We start from the raw sequence: 20,517 nt of genomic DNA, 5'->3' as shown, positions 1-20,517 counted from the left end.
TGTTTCTTTAACTGCTCTGGGTTGGCTTTGAGCATGCCCGCAAACAGTACTTAGATACTGCATTGGATTGAAGTCATTTATAGGGCAGTGGGAAAATAGCTTTTATTTCTAATATATAAATATATAATGTAGGCACTTAAATGTACGCTTTCTGCATATATAAGTTTATGATTGGCAGGTGGCTGTCACATGATATGGGGGACAGGAAATGGAAGGATAGTTTGAAATATGTCCAAAAAAACTGCACATTTGAAATTCAGAGTGAGTGATATTGCATTGTCTTTTCTTTCTGCATTTATTGGTTTTGCATTTCTGCTCTATGTAATTGTCATTTAATAATAATAATTTAGTCATATTCGTATGTTTCAATTTAACTTATTTTATATCTAGAAACTATGATATAACCATTTATAGATGCTAACAAATAATAATTATTTATGTTCCGCATCCACCATCCATAATTTTTTAAGTATTATTAAAATATTTTTTGCTTTCAAATATTTTTAAGAAGCATGAATACAAGTACAACATCCAAAAATATCCTAGACCCTGAATGCAAATGTATTAGGATTGTCCCTATCCAAAAAAATATAGCTACTTTTTACTAATAATAAGAATATGTCACTAATTAAACTTTTAAAAGTGTTGTGTTTTTTTCAAAGATTTTAAATCTATATTTGTTTTTAAAGTTTAATGTGTAATGCCATCAGTTATGTTATTTTTAAATGTAATTTAATGTGTGATGTCATAAATGGCATTGTAGGTGATGTCATGTGATATCAATGACACAAATGTTATCAATTCTGACATCACATACAGTATCATTAAAAGGACATGAAACCCAATTTTGTTCTTTCATTATTCAAAAAGAGCATACAATTCTAAACAACTTTCTAGTTTACTTCTATTATCAAAATTGTCTTTGTTCTCGTGGTATCTTTTGTTGAAAAAACATCGACCTAAGCTCAGGACCGTTCAAATGTCTGGAGAACTACATGGTAGCTGATTTGCAAGAATGTTATCCATTTGCAAGAGCACTAGATGACACCACTATTTCCTGCCATTTTGTTTTTCAGGCACCTACCTAGGTATCTCTTCAACAAAGAATACCATGGAAAGAAGCACATTTAATAACAAAAAAATAAAATGGAAACATTTTCAAAATTGTATGCTCTGTCTGAATCACAAAGCAAAATTTTTGGGTTCCATATCATTGTAACAAACAGCAAGCCACTTTCCTGTCTTCTCAGTGTCAAGTGGAGTGCTGTTTTTTTAGAATGAAACAAGGTGGAATCAATGGCTGAGAGGCCCAGCTAACCATAAACCCTTACTAGAACACTGGACGTTAACACTGTGTTCAAAAAAGACCAGGGGTAAGAGACCAGTGAGACTAAACTAAGTAGCTGAATTCTCTCAAGTTCTGTAATCAACTCCTACAAAAGAAACAACAATTATGTTCTAGAAAGTTTGTAAATTCAAATATCAAAGAAAGACATACCTTTGTAAAAGTTTAGTCTCGCTATCCAGACGAATGTAAACTTGCATAAGTTACTTAAATGCAGAATTTCTGAGGAATACAGAATTAAAGGGACATTAAACCCACAAATGTTCTTTCATGATTTAGATAGAGAATACAATTTTTTAAAAGTTTCAAATTTACTTCTATTATCAAATGTATTTCATTCTCATCTTATTATTTGTTAAAGAGATACCTAGGTAGGTAGCGTGCACATGCCTGAAGCACTACATTGCAGGAAATAGTGCTGCTATCTAGTGCTTCTGCTAATGTATAACATTGTTGCAAAACTGCTGCAATATAGTGTTCCAGACAGGTGCACACTCTTGAGCTTACATTTCTGCTTTTTTAACAAAGGATAACAAGAAAACGAAGACAATTTGATAATAGAAGTAAATTAGAAAGTTGCTTAAAATGTTATGTTCTATCTAAATCATGAAAGAAAACATTTGGGTTTTATCTCCCTTTAAGGTAATCTAAGTCAGACAATCCGAGTCAAGGCCTCACAGGGGAAAACACCACAAAATCAAAACAAACGCAGAGTGCACAAACAAACTAAAGTCATAAACCAAGTCAGCCCAAGCAAAGGGTTAAACAGAAGCAGGGGAAGCAGTGTGTCAATAGAGTCACTCTTTCCTTTCTTTTGTTTCCCAGTGCATATAAAAGTTATATTTTACACTATACTGTAGTCTATAAAGTGTGCAAAAGCATTATGTCTAAAAAATGTTCATACCTTAACTAAATAATACTTTATTGCTAAAAAATGCCAACAATCATCTGAGCGTTCAGTGAGTCATAATCTTTTTTTCTTGTGGTGTGTATATGTGTATTTATGTGTTTGTGTATATACGTTGGAAAATACGGTGCAGATAGACTTGCTTGACACAGGGATGCTACAAACCCTGTAATAAGAGAAATATCTGTGAAGCACAATAAAGTGAAGCGCAATAAAACGAAGTGTGCCTGTAACTAAAAGTGTTATTGCATTGGTCACAATGCAGTTTAACATGAGGTGTTAGGGCTGGCTATACAGAATGCTTGCTTTCATGATTTCAAATACAAGCCATTCCAGTGCATCAGAAAACTTTTTCCTTTTTTAACTTATAAGCTTCCTATAATAACCCCTCACTTGCCTTATGCCAACCAATCAGAAACAATTTTTACTTGTTTTTTGACATGACTTGAAGTTTGTTAATTACCACTTAGCCCCTATACCAATCAGTTTGAAATTGCTATGCAAGAACTTTATTTGTAACCCGAGTCATTTTTGGGTTCCATTTCTTTGTAATTCTAGTCGATCATAATCATGGCCTTTTATGTCCTGTTAATTATGTATGTGGTAAAACAGGAGCATCAGGTTTTCTTACACTCAGATAGAGTAAACACAATCAACTATGAAAATAGGCTCTTTTTTTTTAGACTTTTCTCAGTGCTCAAGGCAATTACATTAGATAAATTCAATAACCAACACGAAAACCTGTCTTTATTTTAAAAGAATTGATAATACAGTCCAAAAAAGACAAGCAGCTAAAAACACTTTCCAGTACTATTGTTACTTTTATTGGTTGGTGCCAATAATAAACAATAGAGGTTCACAAACAGCATTACAATGATGCGTTTTGCGCATGCGCACACGTGCTTCATGAGATGCTGTTGAGTACTCAGTACTGTGAGTTTTGCAGGGTCATAGGATGAGTACCAGTTTGAGAGTGCAGTCCTTTTCCATCTTTTGTATCTGTTTAGGGAAATTACAAAGGGCCTGGGTCGCTCTTGTTTTCATCTCAGTGTGTTTTGTTGTAGCATGCATTGTGTGGCAGTAGGTTAGGGACCCAGTGAAGAAGATACCTTGACATGATCCTAGGACTATCACCATTTGGCCAAATGCTGTAACAGACTCTGTGAGCACCCAGAGCTGTGAGTTTTGCAGGGCGCTAGTATGTATCTGTCCTGTTTGAGAGTCAATTTCCGTATGTTATTTTATTTATATATATATATATATATATATATATATATATATATATATATATATTATTTTTTTTTGCACCCACCTCTCTGCACCGGGTGCTCTTATTAAAATATATTGCAGTACAATCCACATGCAAAGTATGCACTCACAGGGACTTTATAGTGCAAAACAGTCTCCCAATTTATTTTGAAAAACCAAAGGTTAATACATATCTAGTCTTAACGTTTCGACTTTAAACATATGCCTTTTTCAAGACAAATACAAATAACCAATTGTGCATTCAATATTTTTGCACTGTAAAATCCCTAAGATTTTTTTCATAATATAATATTTATCACAATACATTTATCATTATATAATAATATATATAATAATATACATACATATATAATTGTGTGTGTACATATACTAAAATATAAGATTATCAGAAAAGTCATGTATTCTTTTTAAATCCTATGTTTGCAGTGTTAAATTACACTGATTGATTCTTTGAAAGCAGAAAACCTAGATGTCTTCTTCCTTTTCTTCTTGAGCAGCGAGTCATAAGTAGCTGCATATAAATAATGGAACGCAGCCCAAACAGCAGGCCTAGTGCTATAGTGTACAATGCCAGCTTTGTGAGACTGACTGGGGAAGTTAGAATTCACATTAGATCTGTGAATAGTGTCATTTATATTAACTCCACTGAGCCATGGAACTTAGAATTCTTGAAGTGTTGTCAGCCAAGTCAGCTATGATGTAAAAGTGGAGAAATGGATGATAGGAGCGCTTTGGGACTAAGTGAATATCCTGCTGCTAATGTAGTTTAACCCTCAAATTAAACTTAATGTGCAAAGAAGAAAAGAATTAGCAGCGCTAGAAAAGCGCGGATATACTGAAATATATAAAAAGGGGGTTAATACCCAGTTTATTTAAAACATATGAATTATAAGCAATACAACTTAAATCCTTAGAAATAGGGACGTCTCCCAATCTAGATTAGAATCACAATAAACAATTCAACAATTGTGAAAATACTGGGCAGCTTATTAGCACAATGTTGCAAACACATATAGTAATATTGCGGTAGGAGCGTGTGTAGTGCAATAAATATCCACCAAACTATTTCCACAATGTAACAAACAAATCTAAAACTTAATATATAAAATGTTGTAATGCAATAAAGTTACACCAAATAAAATAACAGAGATACTTTGTAAATAGATACCAAAAAAATCTGTACAGGTACTATCAGTATGGATTAATTATATCAGGCTTAGTGTCCATATATACAAACAAATTGGTCAAACTCTGTAAATCAATGATTCCCTTAATTTGATGAATAGGAATGTTCACATTACCCTCAATGGGTTTAACACATTCAGAGGGATAATATAGAGATTGATGTGCCTTTATAAGTGTGAAATTTCGGTATATTCTGCAATCCCCTTATGGAGAATATGAGAGTACACAATCCCCTCAGCGGGTTTACCGCATCTAGAGCGATAATGAAAACAGTACCTTTCAGTTGTTCCCCTCGGCGGCAATCCTGTCCGCGTCCAGAGGGAGAGTGTGAATCTTGTGTTAATACCTTAGTTACAGATACTTCTCTGGGAACTTTTGTATGCTGTTTACTTCTGTTCCTTTTTATTGGGCAGTTGATTTCCAAGGACTCCGGTGGCGGTTGTTCATCACCTGACTCCCCTCTATATGTTAGAGGTTGGAGGTCACGTCCTGATCCGAATAGTGATGGGCAGCTTCAATAATAATAGATTGTGTTATTCCAATATCCTAGGCGCCTTTAGGACAAATGGTGTATATAGCACAAATGGAGAATCTCCTTTCGGTATCCTCGAATATATAATAAAAGTTCCAAAAGAGAGCCAAAACAATGACTTAGCGTTATCGGTCTGTACTGAGTGGCAAGTAAGTCCTGGTCTACGCGTTTCACCCAGTGGGCTTTATCAAGACATATAAATATGCCACCTTGGTGAAATTGTCAAAACCCTACTTATGCATCTCAGGCACCTCAACATCATCTGAGCACCTCTTTTCTGCTGCAGGCAAAATAGCTTGCAAAATGAGAGCCAGCCTCAGCCAGGAGCATGTGATCATGTTGACATTTTTGCATTTCAATGCAAAGTTTCTGAAAGAATGAATACCAGAATGTTATAAACAGTGATAAGTCTACTTCTTCTAGTTCTACTTCTTTCTAGTTCTACCTCTTCTCAAACAGTTTGTGGTTTTGTTTTGCTTAATTATAATAATTTGTTCTGCTGCTTAATGTAAAGTTTTAGTTTGAAGTTTATATTTGTCACACTCAGTGGATTTTATTTTAAATACAGGAAGATTTTTTTTTTTAAATCTGATTAGTCAATTAATCGAAAAAATAATCGGCTGATTAATCGAATATGAAAATAATCGTTAGTTGCAGCCCTAATATTGTGAGGTATGTACTTTTATTGCATGTTAAATTACACAAGATGCCTCAGTCCGGGATACAAATAGCCTTTTTACGGACACATACTGTATTTATAAGGCATGTTAAAATCACCTAGCTGTGATGTTACTCAAGCTAACGTAAGCCATGTCATGCAAGCCCCTATTGGTCACATACCCAGAAATATCTGTGGGTTTTGTAGTGGTGTTTAATTTTTGTTTCTACTTCAGAGGGTGTTACCCTGTCAGAAGTTGCGGGTAGTTTTGAAATACAAGTAAGGATTCTGCTTTGGTTTCCTTGTTTACCTCACACTCACCGAGATTACAAGTTGTGCGCTAAACCCGGTGCGTTAATGCTAAAAATTTAGCGGTACCACACAAAAGCAAAGTCCTGCCTTGACATGCTTGTGCTCTTATACCCCTATAGACATCAATGGAGTAAAAGTGTTAGATAAAAACTAACACCTGCGATTGTGGAATGGCGATCGCTATAACGCAAACCACATTGATGTCTATGGAAACAAGAAAGTTTTGTAACACCCTAACATAAACCCCTAGTCTAATAACCCCTAGCCACAAGATGGAGAGGACGCACTTTACTTAAGATCCATAGTCCAAGTCATATTCTCTGCACTTAAAGGGCATTCCCACGTCTCCTTTTCCTCTACCCAACTCTCGTTTTGCCTCCACTTCCCACCGGAGTCCTAGATAGACTTATAGCCAAAAGGGAAACCCTATAAAACCCCATACACGGCTGAAGTGCTCGCCTCTACAGAAGGGCTGATATGGCGCCAAACTGAATAAGTATGTTACTGTGAGGCACACTCGAAGGAATCTTCGCATCCCCTTAATAGATGCTTCATCTAGATAGCCAACTGAGGAAAAGTTATACCTCTTCACTTTACACCGTAACTTGCCGGACGGATCTTCGTTTGAAGCGCGACCTGAAACTCCTCACCCAGCGTGTAGGCGGCCTGCAAATCAGTGGAGACTGCACACAACGGTTCACTTTACAACGGCCTCCCATGACCAGCTTGTCTTATTGCAGCGATAGCCACTCAATACAGTGCTCCTAACGAGGACGCAGTTGCAAGCCACCATTGGGGTAACTAGAGGTTTTGGATTACCTTACCGATTCTCATCCTCACAATACACCTTCAAAGGGGGATTAGAGCAGACTTACAGCCACTACACAACCCCGGACTCCTGATAACAGTCCCACAGAACTTTACACTGGGTGAGTGTGGAATAATCCACATTTTTCAATAGTTTTGCTCCCAATAGATCCCTTCAAGCAACTGGGCCATTATCAACTGCAATAATACCTGGCCATCTAATTAAATAATAGAGGCCTATACTGTCATAACACTAAAATAACCTAACCTACTGAACTGCACCTCATCTTAAAGGGAGCTAAACACCTCTGAACCACACAGACTGACTTTGTATAGGTGTTCATTTATCTACACACTTAAACCTCCAGGGCTCTGGCAGAATCTGCCTATTCTACTGAACTTTCTTCATAAGACTCTCTCTATATATTTTGGGCCCCCATGTTATATTGCCAACTGATTGCAAGCAGAGGCTCACTCAGCTACACCATTTCAACTGGTGACACTTCACTTATAAATCCACCACCTTATATGTGAAATTTGCAGCACCTCTGAAGGAATGCAAGGCTACTCTAACTATGCCCTAATCTAATCCCCTTCACATTACGCTAACTAAACCAGTCAAGTACCTGGTCTCTCTCCTCCCTTTCCCATTGGCCTAATCTGCCCAGGGGTCATACCCCACATTCTTTTTTACCCATATTGCCCTAGAGGAGCACTTCCCCAGGAGAGAGACAGTTACCTTTCCAATTCCTCAGACCTTTAATCAAGCTTTATGGCAGGTATATCTTAGATCCAACATACAACTTCAACTCTGAGAAACTGCTGATATCGTATTCCATCAGGAGGTTTACAACCCCATTTTCTGATCAGAACACCTATTCTCTCACCTACACCATAGCCCCTCACCTTATCTTTTTTTGCATCACATTTCTGAGAGGAAATTATGTGCTAACTTCACCGCATAGGGGGTGCCGGGCTTACTCTTTCTATCCTTACTACCTACTAGGAAGATTGTAGCTTTTTATATTGGCGTAATATCCATATTCAAAGAAAATATTTTACTCAACACTATGGCTCATTCTCAAAAGAAAAATCAAAAGCAGTCCGATATACCTAAAAGAACCTTAGCAGATCATTTGAACAGCAAAAACCAATATGATTAGGACCTATCTGATAAAGACTCAAGAGAGTCAGTTATATCAGCTAAGGGGACACACAGGTCTGACATCCACCAAGCAGACAGGTCATATGCAGGATATTCCTCTATTCTAGACTCCTTCAAAGTCCTGTCAGATAAAATGGACTCTCATTATTCATCTCTTAAGCAGGAACTTAAGGCATCAGACTCTGAGCTTAAAAGAGACATCTCATCTCTAGGTGAGCATACCGGAACGCTGGAAAGAAAACATGAAGACCTTACTAATCTCCTCTCTTACACCCAATCTCTAGATGACATGATCTCTGACCTGGAATCCAAAATGGTGGACCTGGCGGACAGGTCACGCCGTAACAACTGTAGAATTTGGGGCATACCTGAAGATGTAGGAACAGCAGATCTAACTGGTTTCCTGATGGGCCTATACAAGGAACTGCTTGGACCCTTACAAGACCAGGAACCACTTATTGATAGAGCTCACCTTGCCCTTCGCCCCAGAAACGCCATATTGGGTACTCCGAGAGACGTCATAATTAGACTACATTATTACACCTTTAAAGAGAAAATACTTAGAGCTTCATTTCTCAACAAATATTTGAAAAACCCTTATCATACTATACAAATCTTTCCAGGTCTATCCTCACACAACCTTGCAAATTTTCTTTGCTAGTGTGGGTGAGGATAGATCCGGAAAGATTTGTATAGTGTGATAAGGGTCTTTCAAATATTTGTTGAGAAATGAAGCTCAACAAATCACACAATGCCTTAGAAAAAACAATGTAAAATACAGATTGGGCTTTCCCGTTTAAACTGTTTTTTCAATATAAAGAGCACTTATATGTCATGTCTGATACGGATCAAGGCATGAAACTCTTGCTTTCGCTTGGCCTCCAGTCTACCAATGAATGAAACAATGGACCAAAAGAAAATACGGATGACCTGAATGCTGCAGCGCCAGAATGGCAACCATTGCCAAAACGACATAATCAACAATCCAAGAGGAAAGAACTGACTGCCCAGAACGAAGATGCCTTGAACAGACTTAAATACTAGTCCAGGAGTAAAGAGCTGACCACTTAAAATGAAGAACCTTAACTTTATACTATACCCTGCTATACAGGACTCCTGAATCCACTTTGGATAATGTGCCTTCCCATTAAATTACTTCAAACAACAAATCAGAAGACAGAGGTCCCCCCCCCCCCCCCTTGTTCCTGGTGGGAACATCCAACCTCTCATACTTACCTCAACAAATGGCCTCTATAACACATCTTGGACACTAAGTATCTTTTTTTTTTTTTTTTTTTTTTTTTTTGAAGGTTTCAAATGTTTATAAAATGTTTCTGTTTAAGTGTTCAGTTTTACTTTGAATATTTATCTAATTTTGAATTATTTGCATATATGTTGGATGAATCTATTTTAAGACACAATCACCACATGCTCACACTATATATATATATATATATATATATATATATATATTGCTCATAGTTTACAAGAGATCCAGATTTCAACATCGCACCTAAATTACATGCACATTTCACACGCCGCTCACCTTGACAAACCCAGGGGATGTAATTTACGTTGATATCCCCTTACATTTACTTTACATATACGACACATAGTCTCAGTATTACCCTATATGGATTCACTACCTTCAACGCACATAGACACACATGCCATTACTAACCAGTTTATCCTAGTAAATACACCCTATACATATAATAGATAGTACTAACCAGTGCTAGTAACAGAGTTATGTTATTCATTCTCCAAAATGTCTTATACATCTATATTCCAATTACTATGTTTTGTTTATAGTATTTTAATGTTATATGTTCTTCAGATTTAGATGTCTTTCTATGATTTAGCCTGACTTATATCATTGCTGAATATATATCATCCAAACTACTCTAGTCAACCCTTACTCCTACGTAAATTTCACCTACCTTCGAATTTGATATTCTCACATCTACTAACCCCTGCCTTTCTTCCTTGGCATTTTTTTTTTTACATCCTAGTGGAGTTACCCCAACACCCCCTCCCCATAACCCAGATTAAAACTACCCTCCAATTGCAAGATCTCCCCCTTCTCAACTCCTTACATAGGCCCTTTATTGCTGACTCTTTGTCAGCAACTTGCAGAACTTGGACTACCTTATTGACTAAATTATAGTGCACTCTCATACACTTTTACACTCTTATCTTCTCCAGTAGCTCCCCCCATATCCCCTTATAACCTTAGAGCGACTTTTGTCTGCTGAACATCCCCCTCCATAAGATACCTAAGAATGCCAAATACTCACCCTTAGTACTCACATTTTTAGATTCATTGCCAGCCTAATTACTTGTGATCATTTCTCCTAGAATGAGGCTGCTCTGCTAACTCACTGTTGACCTAGCTTCAGAGGACCCTTTACGTTCTCACCTCACCCCCTTTTTTTTATTTATATTATGACAGACCTCCGCATTAGGAAGCTCAATACTAAGGTCCTCAACTCCCCAACAAAGCATAGTCTACTGATAAATCTCCTCCAGCGCTCTAGAGTAGATATAGCATTCCTACAGGAGACTCATTGGCTTTCCCATACAAGTAACTCTCACACTTATAAAACAATTCCCAGTAAGTATAGAAGCCGCTTATGAGTCCAAATCTAGAGGAGTAGCCATCCTTTTTAGTACAAATCTCAAATATATATTGAACGTGATCCCCAAGCATGTTTTATTATCCTCATATGCAAATTAAACGACAAACTAGTTACTCTAGTAAACGCCTATGCCCCTAACTCTAAGCAAATTAGGTTTCTGAAGAGACTCCTGGAGTCAGTGTTAGCAGTAAAGCAGGGATAACTAATTCTTGGAGGAGACTTAAATGTAATATGGGACCCAACGATGGATAGACTCAGTCCAAGGATCTCCACCTCTGAACGGTCTGCTCACTCCCTTTCTGAAGCCTTCCAAAAACTTTTCCACCAATATGATCTCTATGATGTATTGAGAGCCCTTCACCTTTCAGATAAAGAATAAACATTCTATTCCTCTCACGATAAATCTTACACCCGAATTGACTACCTTTTTATGAGCTCATGTGCACTAGACCATATAACCTATGCCAGGTTTCCCCAGTTTCCTATTCAGACCATGACTCTCTCTTGATCTCCATAGGCCCGCATTTAAACAGCTCACTACCACCTACATGGCGCCTTAAAGACTGGCTAATCACCAACCCTATCCAAAAATTGGAAATCCTACATATAATTTCTGAATACTTGAGATTCAATGACACCTAACAGACCTCAGTAGAGATCCTCTGGGCCTCACTAAAAGCTTTCCTTAGAGGTAATTTCATCAAAAAGGCTGCACAGATGCGAAAAACACAAGGGTCATCCCTCGCCTCCTTAACATGTCAACTTAGATCCCTGAAAGAACATCTATGTATGTCCTATTCCACCACCTTAAGTGATAAAATATCTGATATTACACAGCAGATTAAAAATCATGAATTTTAGAAAACTCATACTGACTTAGAGAGACTTAAACAGCTATACTATTACAAAAGTAATAAAGCTACCTCTTTTCTAGCCACTAAATTATGAAATCGTACAGCTCAGTCCAAGATAACTTCTATCAGAAAGCAAAATAAATTAGTTACCTCCCCAAAAGAGATAGGCAGCACGTTCAGATCATACTATCATACCCTATACCAGCGGTCGCCAACCAGTGGTCCACGAGAAGATGTTGGTGGCCCATGACACCATGAAGCAGGACTTAATCTTCCCTGATCAGCCATATCCCACCAGTATTATAGTAATTGCCAGTAACATCAGTCATGGTTAGCTCACATCCATATTGAGAGCTTTCTGATATAAACTTAATTTATGACTCTAATGTCTTTTCATGATCATAAGTAGTTTTTAATAATTACTAACTGGGGAGGTAACTTGATAGTCTTGTCCTTTTAAACATAATTCTTTTTTCCCACTTTCTGCCTCTCTGTTTCCAGCTTAAAAGTTGGCATTCACCCTGTATCTGTCATTTGGAAGTATTCTCTCAGTTCTGTCATTCACTTAATGTAAACTTAGCTATGGTTATACTAGTTATGTACAGTGTGTCTATATATATATATATATATATATATATATATATATATATATATATATATATATATATATATATATATATATATATACATACAAACAAAGAGGTATTGGCGCACATCAATTTTCAAAAGCACAACATATTTTTTTTGAACTGCTGCAAAAAAATTGCCTGCAAACAACATCAAGAGACAACTATTCTTTTTAAATAATATTGGGATCTTAGTCACACAATATGGCCATATTCTGCTTAGCCAGTCACCAACTTACAAGGTGCCCCAATTAGACTGGTCCTAACACTACTTTGCCACAGAGGGCTGAATCATTCCTGCTTTTACTCTCCATAATAGAATGAGACTCCCTGGCTTTTTATTCACAACTATTACACTGCCATGAGCACACCTGAGCTTGGGTGGGGTGCTTAAACCAATGGGAGATGGTCAGTCTCCCTGATTACTTTTAAGTACAAATACAAAATTTGTTTTTTTAGCACACCTTACAAAATTTATATACAAAATATATATTATTTTGGAAGTGAAGGGCACTCTCAGTTTTTTTTTTTAGAGAAACATAGAATGTTTTTATTTGTAATAACGAGTCATCAAGGACAAAGTCAACGTTTCGGCTCGCTTCAGAGCCTTCTTCAAGACATAGAAAATCTCAATTCGGCGTGTAGCCGTACTCCCATTCGTTCGCATTTCCTGTTTTTGGAGTACGGCTACACACCGAATTGAGATTTTCTATGTCTTGAAGAAGGCTCTGAAGCGAGCCGAAACGTCGACTTTGTCCTTGATGACTCGTTGTTATTACAAATAAAAACATTCTATGTTTCTCTAAAAAAACCTGAGAGTGCCCTTCACTTCCAAAATAATCTATACATGACTTCTTGAGGATTGCACCCAGGTGGGTATATTGCCGTGGATGGAGTGCTGGGACACCTGCTATTAGTATATATATATTTATATATATATATATATATACACACACACACACACTATATAGGTTTGTACCTTTTTAAAGCAATTCATGTTAGTGGTCCACAGGATTCAAAATTGTGAGTTTAGTGGTCCCTGAGGTCCGAAAAGGTTGGGAACCACTGCCCTATAAAACTTAGACCATAATACCCCTGGTCACATTTCCCCAGTAACGGAAGTTCACTCATTTCTAAATACACTTAACTTGCCTCAACTTCCAGAGGAAGACTTTCAAACCCTCACCACCCCCATCACCATAGAAGAAATACAGATTAGCATTAAAGAACTTAAATTAGGCAAATCTCCGGGACCTGATGGCTACACAGGACGTTTCTAAAAAAGCTTCCAATCTCTGGAATGACTGGAGGTGGAGGGAAGGGAGGAGCTATATATACAGCTCTGCTGTGGTGCTCTTTGCCACTTCCTGTTAGCAGGAGGAAAAATCCTTAAAGTAAGGATAAAATCTGTGGACTCGTCATATCATAGAAGAAATCAATTTATCAGGTAAGTATAAATTTACTTTTGCATTTGCTATAGATCCCCGTGCACAAGAAATCAGGCAAAACCCGGAAATCTCCGGCTACCAGATCAAAGACTCACAACAAAAAATTTCACTTTATGCAGATGACATTACTCTTCTCCTGACCTCCCCATCCACCTCACTTTCTGCAGTCTTTAAATTACTCACACATTTTGGCTCCCTTAGTCACTGAAAATTAAACCTTACTAAAACGTAAGCTCTTTATGTTAACATTGCCACTAATGAGCTGTCCCAATTACAGAAAACATATAATTTCTCTTGTTAAGTGTGTTCAGTCCACGGGTCATCCATTACTTATGGGATATATTCTCCTTCCCAACAGGAAGTTGCAAGAGGATCACCCAAGCAGAGCTGCTATATAGCTCCTCCCCTCACATGTCATATCCAGTCATTCTCTTGCAACCCTCAACAAAGAAGGAGGTCGCGAGAGGAGTTGGAGTTTTTACTTAATTATTCTTCAATCAAAAGTTTGTTATTTTAAATGGCACCGGAGTGTGCTGTTTTTCTATCTCAGGCAGTATTTGGAAGAAGAAACTGCCTGCGTTTTCTATGATCTTAGCAGGCGTAACTAAGATCCACTGGCTGTTCTCGACATTCTGAGGAGTGGGGTAACTTCAGAAAATGGGAATAGCATGCGGGGTCCCCCGCAAATGAGGTATGTGCAGTACAATATTTTCTGGGAATGGAATTGACTAAGAAAACACTGCTGTTACCCGTATGATGTAAGTACAGCCTTAAATGCAGTAGTAGTGACTGGTATCAGGCTGATAAATGTATGCACAGTAGAGTTATTTTCTAGGGACTAGAATTTGACTGAGAAAATACTGTTAATACTGAAATAATGCTTAAGCCTTATCTGCAGTGGAAGCAACTGGTAGCAGGCTTAGTGATAACTTTGCATGACATTAAAAAAAAAAAAGTTTGTTTTTAAAACGTTTACTGGCATGTTATTCGTTTTGTGAGGTACTTTGGTGATAAATCCTTTTGGGCATGATTTTTTTCCACATGGCTAACGTATATTTCTGCATAGAAACCGTTATATCAGGTCTCCCACTGTTGTAAATGAGTGGGAGGGACCTTTTTTAGCGCCTTGATGCGCAGTTAAAATTCTAGCACAGTCTTCCTGCTTCTTCCTCCTTGATCCAGGACGTCTCTAGAGAGCTCAGGGGTCTTCAAAATTCGTTTTTGAGGGAGGTAATCAGTCACAGCAGACCTGTGACAGTGTGTTTGACTGTGATAAAAGCGTTAAATCTTAATTTGATATCCGTTTTTGGGTACTGAGGGGTTAATCATCCTTTTGCTAATGGGTGCAATCCTCTGCTAATTAATACATTTAAAGAATTGTTGACTATAACTGAATTAGTTCTTTGTTATTCAACTGTGTTTTTCATAGCGCTGCAGCGTTTTTTATATTGCTTGTAAACTTATTGAAAGTAATTTCCAAGCTTGCTAGCTTCATTGCTAGTCTGTTTAAACATGTCTGATACAGAGCAATCTGCTTGTTCATTATGTTTAAAAGCCGATGTGGAGCCCAATAGAAATATGTGTACCAATTGTATTGATATTACTTTGAATAAAAGTCAATCTGTACCGATAAAGAAATTATCACCAGACAACGAGGGGGAAGTTATGCCGTCTAACTCTCCTCACGTGTCAGTACCTTCGTCTCCCGCTCGGGAGGTGCGTGAGATTGAGGCGCCAAGTACATCAAGGCCCTTACAAATCACTTTACATGATATGGCTAATGTTATGAAAGAAGTATTATACAATATGCCCGAGTTAAGAGGCAAGCGCGACAGCTCTGGGTTAAGGACAGAGCGCGCCGATGACACGAGAGCCATGTCTGATACTGCGTCACAATTTGCAGAACATGAGGACGGAGAGCTTCATTCTGTGGGTGACGGTTCTGATTCGGGGAGACCGGATTCAGAAATTTCAAATTTTAAATTTAAGCTTGAGAACCTCCGCGTGTTGCTAGGGGAGGTGTTAGCGGCTCTGAATGATAGTGACACGGTGGCAATCACAGAGAAATTATGTAGGCTGGATAAATACTATGCGGTACCGGTGTGTACTGACGTTTTCCTATACCAAAGAGGCTTACAGAGATTATTAGCAAGGAGTGGGATAGACCCGGTGTGCCTTTTTCCCCTCCTCCGATATTTAGAAAAATGTTCCCTATAGACGCCACCACACGAGACTTATGGCAGACGGTCCCTAAGGTGGAGGGAGCAGTTTCTACTTTAGCCAAGCGTACCACTATCCCGGTGGAGGATAGCTGTGCTTTCTCAGATCCAATGGATTAAAAATTAGAGGGTTACCTTAAGAAAATGTTTGTTCAACAAGGTTTTATATTACAGCCTCTTGCATGCATTGCGCCTGTCACTGCTGCAGCGGCATTCTGGTTTGAGTCTCTGGAAGAGGCAATTCGCACAGCACCATTGGATGAGTCTTTGAGCAAGATTAGAACCCTTAAGCTGGCTAATGCGTTTGTTTCGGATGCCGTAGTGCATTTAACCAAACTTACGGCTAAGAATTCCGGATTCGCCATACAGGCGCGCAGAGCGCTATGGCTTAAATCCTGGTCAGCAGATGTAACTTCTAAGTCTTAACTACTGAACATTCCTTTCAAAGGGCAGACCTTATTCGGGCCCGGCTTGAAGGAAATTATTGCTGACATTACTGGAGGTAAGGGCCACACCCTTCCTCAGGACAGGGCCAAATCAAAGGCCAAACAGTCTAATTTTCGTGCCTTTCGTAATCTCAAGGCAGGAGCAGCATCAACTTCCTCCGCTCCAAAACAGGAAGGAACTACTGCTCGTTACAGACAGGGTTGGAAAGGCAACCAGTCATGGAACAAGGGCAAGCAGGCCAGAAAGCCTACTTCCGCCTCTAAGACAGCATGAAGACAGGGCCCCCTTTCCGGAGACGGATCTAGTGGGGGGCAGACTTTCTCTCTTCGCCCAGGCTTGGGCAAGAGATGTCCAGGATCCCTGGACGTTGGAGATTATATCTCAGGGATACCTTCTGGATTTCAAAACTTCTCCTCCACAAGGGAGGTTTCATCTGTCAAGGTTATCAACAAACCTAGTAAAGAAAGAGGCATTTCTACAATGTGTACAAGACCTCTTAGTGATGGGAGTGATCCACCCAGTTCCGCGAACGGAACAGGGGCAAGGGTTTTATTCAAATCTGTTTGTGGTTCCCAAAAAAGAGGGAACCTTCAGACCAATCTTAGACTTAAAAATCTTAAACAAGTTCCTAAGGGTTCCATCGTTCAAGATGGAAACCATTCGGACCATCCTACCCATGATCCAAGAGGGTCAATATATGACCACAATGGACTTAAAGGATGCCTACCTTCACATACCGATTCACAAAGATCATTATCGGTACCTAAGGTTTGCCTTTCTAGACAGGCATTACCAGTTTGTAGCTCTTCCCTTCGGGTTAGCTACGGCCCCGAGAATTTTTACAAAAGGTTCTGGGCTCACTTCTGGCGGTGCTAAGACCACGAGGCATAGCGGTGGCTCCGTACCTAGACGACATTCTGATACAAGCGTCAAGTTTTCAAAATGCAAAGTCTCATACAGAGATAGTTCTAGCATTTCTGAGGTCGCATGGGTGGAAAGTGAACGTGGAAAAGAGTTCTCTGTTACCACTCACAATGGTCCCTTTTCTAGGGACTCATAGATTCTGTAGAGATGAAAATTTACCTGACGGAGTCCAGGTTATCAAAGATTCTCAATGCTTGCCGTGTCCTTCACTCCATTCCAAGCCCATCAGTAGCTCAGTGCATGGAAGTAATCGGCTTAATGGTCGCGGCAATGGACATAGTGCCATTTGCGCGCCTACATCTCAGACCGCTGCAACTATGCATGCTAAGTCAATGGAACGGGGATTACTTAGATCTGTCCCCTTTGCTAAATCTGGACCAGGAGACCATAGATTCTCTTCTCTGGTGGTTGTCACGGGTTCATCTGTCCAAAGGAATGACTTTTTCGCAGACCAGATTGGACGATTGTAACAACAGATGCCAGCCTACTAGGCTGGGGAGCAGTCTGGAACTCCCTGAAGGCTCAGGGATCGTGGACTCAGGAGGAGAAACTCCTCCCGATAAACATTCTAGAATTAAGAGCAATATTCAATGCTCTTCTAGCTTGGCCTCAGTTAGCAACACTGAGGTTCATAAGATTTCAGTCGGACAACATCACGACTGTGGCTTACATCAATCATCAAGGGGGAACCAGGAGTTCCCTAGCGATGTTGGAAGTCTCAAAGATAATTCGCTGGGCAGAGTCTCACTCTTGCCACCTGTCAGCGTTCTACATCCCAGGCGTGGAGAACTGGGAGGCGGATTTTCTAAGTCACCAGACTTTTCATCCGGGGGAGTGGGAACTTCACCCGGAGGTATTTGCTCAACTGATTCGTCGTTGGGGCAAACCGGATCTGGATCTCATGGCATCTCGCCAGAACGCCAAGCTTCCTTGTTACGGATCCAGGTCCAGGGACCCGGGAGCGGTGCTGGTAGATGCACTAGCAGCCCCTTGGGGTTTCAACATAGCTTATGTGTTTCCACCTTTTCCGTTGCTACCTCGACGGATTGCCAGGATCAAACAGGAGAGAGCATTGGTGATTCTGATAGCGCCTGCGTGGCCACGCAGGACCTGGTATGCAGACCTAGTGGACATGTCGTCCTGTCCACCATGGTCTCTACCCCTGAGGCAGGACCTTCTAATTCAGGGTCCTTTCAACCATCCAAACCTAATTTCTCTGAGGCTGACTGCTTGGAAATTGAACGCTTGATTCTATCAAAGCGTGGGTTTTCGGATTCGGTTATTGATACATTAATACAGGCTCGGAAACCTGTTACCAGAAAAATTTACCACAAGATATGGCGTAAATATTTATATTGGTGTGAATCCAAGAGTTACTCATGGAGTAAGGTTAGGATTTCTAGGATATTGTCTTTTCTACAAGAGGGTTTAGAAAAGGGCTTATCTGCTAGTTCACTAAAGGGACAGATTTCTGCTCTGTCTATTCTTTTACACAAGCGTCTGACAGAGAATCCAGACGTCCAGGCTTTTTGTCAGGCTTTGGCTAGGATTAAGCCTGTGTTTAAAACTGTTGCTCCTCCGTGGAGCTTAAACTTGGTTCTTAAAGTTCTTCAGGGTGTTCCGTTTGAACCCCTTCATTCCATTGATATTAAGCTTTTATCTTGGAAAGTTCTGTTTTTGATGGCTATTTCCTCGGCTCGAAGAGTCTCTGAGTTATCTGCCTTACATTGTGATTCTCCTTATCTGATCTTTCATTCAGACAAGGTAGTACTGCGTACTAAACCTGGGTTTTTACCTAAAGTTGTTTCTAACAGGAATATCAATCAAGAAATTGTTGTTCCATCATTATGTCCTAATTCTTCCTCAAAGAAGGAACGTCTTTTGCATAATCTAGACGTGGTCCGTGCCCTGAAGTTCTACTTACAGGCAACTAAAGATTTTCGACAAACTTCTTCTCTGTTTGTCGTTTACTCTGGACAGAGGAGAGGTCAAAAGGCTTCGGCTACCTCTCTCTCTTTTTGGCTTCGTAGCATAATACGCTTAGCCTACGAGACTGCTGGACAGCAGCCTCCTGAAAAAATTACAGCTCATTCCACTAGAGCTGTGGCTTCCACCTGGGCCTTTAAGAATGAGGCCTCTGTTGAACAGATTTGCAAGGCTGCAACTTAGTCTTCACTTCATACTTTTTCCAAATTTTACAAATTTGACACTTTTGCTTCTTCGGAGGCTGTTTTTGGGAGAAAGGTTCTACAGGCAGTGGTTCCTTCTGTTTAATGTTCCTGCCTTGTCCCTCCCATCATCCGTGTACTTTAGCTTTGGTATTGGTATCCCATAAGTAATGGATGACCCGTGGACTGAACACACTTAACAAGAGAAAACATAATTTATGCTTACCTGATAAATTTATTTCTCTTGTAGTGTGTTCAGTCCACGGCCCGCCCTGTCTTTTTGAGGCAGGTTCTAAATTTTAAATTATAACTCCAGTCACCACTGCACCCTATAGTTTCTCCTTTCTGGATATGACATGTGAGGGGAGTAGCTATATAGCAGCTCTGCTTGGGTGATCCTCTTCCTGTTGGGAAGGAGAATATATCCCATAAGTAATGGATGACCCGTGGACTGAACACACTACAAGAGAAATAAATTTATCAGGTAAGCATAAATTATGTTTTCCAATAGTCAGCACAATCTATTAAACTATTAGGAATCCACATCAGTGCAGACACTTCGCTGACAGACTTCCGGAGTTTAGAAAACTTCTCGAATCGTGGAAATACAGAGAGATATCCTGGAAAGGGAGGATAGCTCCCATTAAAATGTCCCTTCTCCCTAAACTGACCTATTTTTTCCGGTGTATCCCACTCAACTTACCTAGACCGATTCTTAATAAATTACAAGGTAATATCACTACTTATATTTGGCGAGGTAAGAAACCCAGAACCTCTAGACAGACCATCCAAAGAACGGTCGCCAAAGGAGGCCTAGCTTCACCGAACATTATCTATTATTATAACGTGGCCCGACTATCCCATCTAATGAGTTGGAGTATCGCTGGCGCGAAGTTGAAAGCTCATTCCTACCAACAGGCCTTAAATTAACTGACCTAACGTGGATACCCGCATTCTATAGGAGGTATCTTAGGATCACCCACCCTATAATACTTGACATTCTGCAGTTCTG

At 39.4% G+C, this 20,517-nt stretch overlaps 1 protein-coding gene across 1 annotated transcript in view; it reads left to right on the top strand.

The window, feature by feature from the left end:
- The window catches only part of LRRK1 (leucine rich repeat kinase 1), a 395,700-nt gene that overhangs the window by 257,348 nt on the left and 117,835 nt on the right, over positions 1 to 20,517 (top strand). The gene's annotated exons all lie outside the window — the stretch shown is intronic.

Source organism: Bombina bombina, chromosome 6 (assembly GCF_027579735.1).
Source record: "Bombina bombina isolate aBomBom1 chromosome 6, aBomBom1.pri, whole genome shotgun sequence".
In the NCBI taxonomy this organism is placed as follows: Eukaryota; Metazoa; Chordata; class Amphibia; order Anura; family Bombinatoridae; genus Bombina; species Bombina bombina.
Note: the sequence above shows the minus strand (reverse complement) of the source record. Positions and strands in the feature narration are given on the sequence as shown.